We start from the raw sequence: 5,690 nt of genomic DNA on the forward strand, positions 1-5,690 counted from the left end.
CCATATGTCATGATGCAGTACTCATAATGACCTGAGGTGGTGCTAAATGCCGTCTTCCACTCGTCTCCCTCCTGGATACGCACCAGATTGTACGCACTCCTGAGATCCAGTTTAGTGAAGAAGCGCGCCCCGTGCATTGACTCAATCGCTGTAGTGATAAGAGGTAGCGTGATTTTATTGAGACCTCGATAATCAATGCATGGGCGCAAACCGCCATCCTTCTTCACAAAAACGAAACCCGAGGAGACGGGTGAAATGGAGGGCTGAATCAAATCAAAATCAAATCAAATTTATTTATATAGCCCTTCGTACATCAGCTGATATCTCAAGGTGCTGTACAGAAACCCAGCCTAAAACCCCAAACAGCAAGCAATGCAGGTGTAGAAGCACAGTGGCTACGAAAAACTCCATAGAAAGGCCAAAACCTAGGAAGAAACCTAGAGAGGAACCAGGCTATGTGGGGTGGCCAGTCCTCTTCTGGCTGTGTCGGGTGGAGATTATAACAGAACATGGCCAAGATGTTCAAATGTTCATAAATGACCAGCATGGTAGAATAATAATAAGGCAGAACAGTTGAAACTGGAGCAGCAGCACGGCCAGGTGGACTGGGGACAGCAAGGAGTCATCATGTCAGGTAGTCCTGGGGCATGGTCCTAGGGCTCAGGTCCTCCGAGAGAGAGAAAGAAAGAGAGAAAGAGAGAATTAGAGAAAGCACACTTAAATTCACACAGGACACTGAATAGGACAGGAGAAGTACTCCAGATATAACAAACTGAATGTACCCCTGACGCAGGGATTCAGAGATATATGTCTCCATAGCCACCGTCTCCGCTTGTGACAGGGGATACACGTGACTCCTGGGAAATGCAGCGTCTACCAGGAGATCTATCGCACAATCCTCCCGTCGATGGGGTGGTAATTGAGTCCCGAGAGCCAAATCGGCATATTCGGGGGGAATGCGCATGGTGGAGACCTGGTCTGGACTTTCCACCGTAGTAGCACCAACGGAAACCCCTAAACACCTACCTGAGCACTCTCGCGACCACCCCGTGAGAGCCCTCTGTGGCCAAGAAACAGTGAGGTCATGACAAGCTAACCAGGGTAGGCCCAGCACCACAGAATACGCAGGAGAATCAATAAGGAAAATACTAATATTTTCCTTGTGACCCCCATGCGTTACCATACTCAAAGGAGTGGTGGCCTCCCTGATAAACCCTGACCCTAATGGTCAACTATCTAAGGCATGAACAGGGAAAGGCATACCCACAGGAACAATGAGGATCCCTAAACTATGAGCTAAACTTTTATTAATGAAATTCCCAGCCACGCCTGAATCTACTAGCGCCTTATACTGGGAACGCGGAGAAAAAAAAAATCAGGAAAAGTGACAGAGACAGACATATGTGCAACAGAGCGCTCTGGATGAGAATGGTGCCTACTCACCTGGGGTGACACCAGAGTGCCCTGCCTGATGCCTTGATTCCCAGAGGAACCAACCCGGCACCGACCAGCAGTGTGACCTCTGCGACCACATATGGTGCTCGAGCGGAAACCCCCTCCGGTCTCCCTGCTAACTCCATGGGTACAAGAGGGTGTGGGAGGATGGAACAACCAGACCCAATCTAGACGTCCACGAGTAGCCCGCATGTTGTCCAGCCCGATGGACATGTCCACCAACTGGTCGAAGGTGAGGGTGGTGTCTCTACAGGCCAGGTCACGACGGACGTCCTCGCGTAGACTACAGCGGTAATGGTCGATCAGGGCCCTGTCGCTCCATCCAGCGCCGGCAGCCAGGGTCCTAAACTCCAGAGTAATCTCCTGGGCGCTCCTCGTCTCCTGCCTCAGATGGTAGACGCTCACCTGCCGCTCTGCCTTCGGGTGGGTGGTCGAATACTGTCCTGAAATGGCGGGTGAACTCCTCAAAATGGTCCAACGCCGCATCCTCTTCACCACACACAGCGCTGGCCCACTCCGGGGCTTTCCCGGTGAGGCACGAGATGAGGGCGTAACTCTTCTCACGGTCAGATGGAGCTGGGTGGACTGTGGCCAGGTACAGGCTTAGTTTGAGGAGAAACCCCTGGCAGCCGACAGTATCTCCGTCGTACCCCTTAGGCAGTGATAAATGGATAAAAGCAATTTAGGAGTCAAGAGCATGGAGAACAGTCCATGTCTTGGGTGGCTGGAGTCTTTGGTAACTTTTGAGTGTTTGCGTGAGTTGTTCAGGCAATACTTGGAATATGTGTGTCAAGGAGTTGTTGTGAAAAGTGCTTCCTGTCTCAGCAGCCGAGCAACAATAGGTAGTTTCCACAGTGGTACGGAAGTGCGCACACCGGCACTTGGAAAAGTAATCATTCTCTTACCGAATCCCATCAATAGGAACACGTTAAGACTGGAATCAATGATTAGTGATTAGTGTGTGTGTGTGTGTGTGTGTGTGAGTACGTTTGTGTGTACGGTCATGTGTGTGAGAGTGCCTGTGTATGTGTTCCTGTGTGTGTTTGTGCATACATGTGTGTGTGTGTGCATGTTTTCATGTGCTTGTGTTGGCATGGCGTGCCCCAGCTGCTGTGGTCCTGAGGTAAGTGCCAGCCTCTTTGTGCCACTCAGAGTCTGATGGATGAGGTGGTGACACAGCCAATGTGAGTTGACAGTAAGAAGCTGTGAAAGGTCACTGTGCTATACACAACCACTACCACTACAGTACACTCCCTATACACTGAAAGTAGAAAACATAGAGAACATCTTCCTAATATTGAGTTGCACCCCTTTTGCCCTCAGTACAGCCTTTTGTTAGGACATGTACTCTACAGGATGTGTTCCACAGGGAGGCTGGCCCATGTTGACTCCAATGCTTCCCACAGTTGTGTAGACTATATATACTACCACTACAGTATATTATACATGTACTACCACTATCACTACAGTATACTATATATACTACCACTTTCACTACAGTACACTATATATACTACCACTACAGTATATTATACATATTCTACCACTATCACTACAGTATACTACCACTATCACTACAGTGTACTATATATACCACAACTATCACTACAGTGTACTATATATACCACAACTATCACTACAGTATGCTATATATACTACCACTACAGTATATTATACATATACTACCACTATAACCACTTACAAATCAAATCAAATTGTATTTGTCACAAGCTTCATAAAAAAATAGGTGTCGACTAACAGTGAAATGCTTACTTACAGGTCATTTTCCAACAATGCAGAGTTCAAATATAAATAGTGACACAAGAAATAAATAAATACACTGAATAAAGAATAACAGTAACGAGTAAAATTAACATGGCTATATACACAGGGAGTAGAAACTAACATGGCTAAATATACTGTAGGGAGTAGAAACTATCATGGCTATATACAGGGAGTAGAACACAACATGGCTACCGGTATATACAGGGAGTAGAACATAACATGGATATATACAGGAAGTAGAACATAACATGGATATATACAGGGAGTAGAACATAACATGGATATATACAGGGAGTAGAACACAACATGGATATATACAGGAAGTAGAACATAACATGGATATATACAGGAAGTAGAACATAACATGGATATATACAGGGAGTAGAAACTAACATGGCTATATACAGGGAGTATAAACTAACATGGCTATATATACTGTAGGGAGTACCAGTACTGAGTTGATGTGAAGAGGTATGAGGTAAGTACTTTACATATAGGTAGGGGTAAAGTGACTGGGAAACAGGATAGATAATGGGGATCAAACCCGGGGCTGTAGTGATGCCTCACTGCGATGCTGTGCCTTAGACCGCTGCGCCACTCTGGAGGCCCCATTTGGCAAATCTGACCATAACTCTATCATCATGATTCCTGCTTACAAGCAAAAACTACAACAGGAAGTACCAGTGACGCACTCAATACGGAAGTGGTCAGATGAAGCAGATGCTAAACTACAGGACTGTTTCACTAGCATAGACTGGACTATGTTCCGGGATTCATCCGATGGCATTGTGGAGTATACCACATCAGTCACCGGCTTCATTAATAAGTGCATCGACGACGTCGTCCCCACAATGATTGCATGTACATGCCCCAAACAGAAGCCATGGATTACAGGCAACATCCGTAATGAGCTAAAATCTAGAGCTTCCACTTTCAGGGAACGGGACACTAATCCTGACACTTATAAGAAATCAAACCCGCAAAGTGTCAATACAGGACCAGGATCAAATCCTACTACACCAGCTCTGACACTCTTTGGATGTGGCAAGGCTTGCAAACTATCACGGATTACAAAGGGAAACCTCGCAGCGAGCTGCCCAGTGACGTGAGCCTACCAGACGAGCTAAATGCCTTCTATGCTCCTTTGAGGCAAGCAACACTGAATCAAGCATGAGAGCACCAGCTGTTCTGGATGACTGTGTGATCTCGCTCTCCGCAGGCAATGTGAGTAAGACCTTTAAACAGGTTAACATTCACAAGGCCACAGGGCCAGACAGATTAGCAGGATGCGTACTCAGAGCATGCGATGACCAGCTGGAATGTGTCTTCACTGACATTTTCAACCTCTCCCTTGTCCAGTCTGTAATACCTACAGTTTCAGTCAAATGTTGGACACACCTACTCGTTCAAGGGTTTTTCTTTATTTTTTACTATTTTCTACATTGTGGAATAATCAAATAATCAAAACTATCAAATAACAGATATGGAATAATGTAGTAACCAAAAGGTGTTATACAAATCAATATATATTTTAGATTTTAGATTCTTCAAAGTACCCACCATTTGCCTTGATGACAGCTTTGCACACTTTTGGCATTCTCTCAACCAGCTTAATGAGGAATGCTTTTCCAACAGTCTTGAAGGAGTTCCCACATATGCTAAGCACTCGTTTGATGCTTTTCCTTCACTCTGTGGTCCAACTCATCCCAAACTATCTCAATTGGGTTGAGGTCGGGTGATTGTGGAGGCCAGGTCATCTGATGCAGCACTCCATCACTCTCCTTCTTGGTCAAATAGTCCTTACAAAGCCTGGAGGTGTGTTTTGGGTCATTGTCCTGTTGAAAAACAAATAACAGTCCCACTATGCGCAAACCAGATGGGATGGTGTATCGCTGCAGAATACTGTGGTAGCCATGCTGGTTAAGTGTGCCTTGAATTCTAAATAAATCACTGACAGTGTCACCAGAAAAGCACCCCCAAACCATCACACCTTCTCCTCCATGCTTCACGGTGGGAACCACACATGCGGAGATCATACGTTCACCTACTCTGCATCTCACAAAGACATGGAGGTTGAAACCAAAATTTCAAATTTGGACTCATCAGAACAAAGGGCAGATTTCCACCAGTCTAATGTCCAATGCTCCTGTTTCTTGGCCCAAGCAAGTCTCTTCTTATAATTGGTGTCCTTTAGTAGTGGTTTCTTTGCAACAATTCGACCATGAAGGCCTGATTCACGCAGTCCCCTCTGAACAGTTGATGTTGAAATGTGACTGTTACTTGAACTCTGTGAAGCATTTATTTGGGCTGCAATCTGAGGTGCAGTTAACTCTAATGAACGTATCCTCGGCAGCAGAGGTAACTCTGGGTCTTCCTTTCCTGTGGCGGTCCTCATGAGAGCCAGTTTCATCATAGCGCTTGATGGTTTTTGCGACTGCACTTTAAGAAAC

The sequence above is a fragment of the Oncorhynchus mykiss genome, chromosome 14 (assembly GCF_057628025.1).
Source record: "Oncorhynchus mykiss isolate SJ-2025 chromosome 14, ASM5762802v1, whole genome shotgun sequence".
Lineage (NCBI taxonomy): Eukaryota > Metazoa > Chordata > Actinopteri > Salmoniformes > Salmonidae > Oncorhynchus > Oncorhynchus mykiss.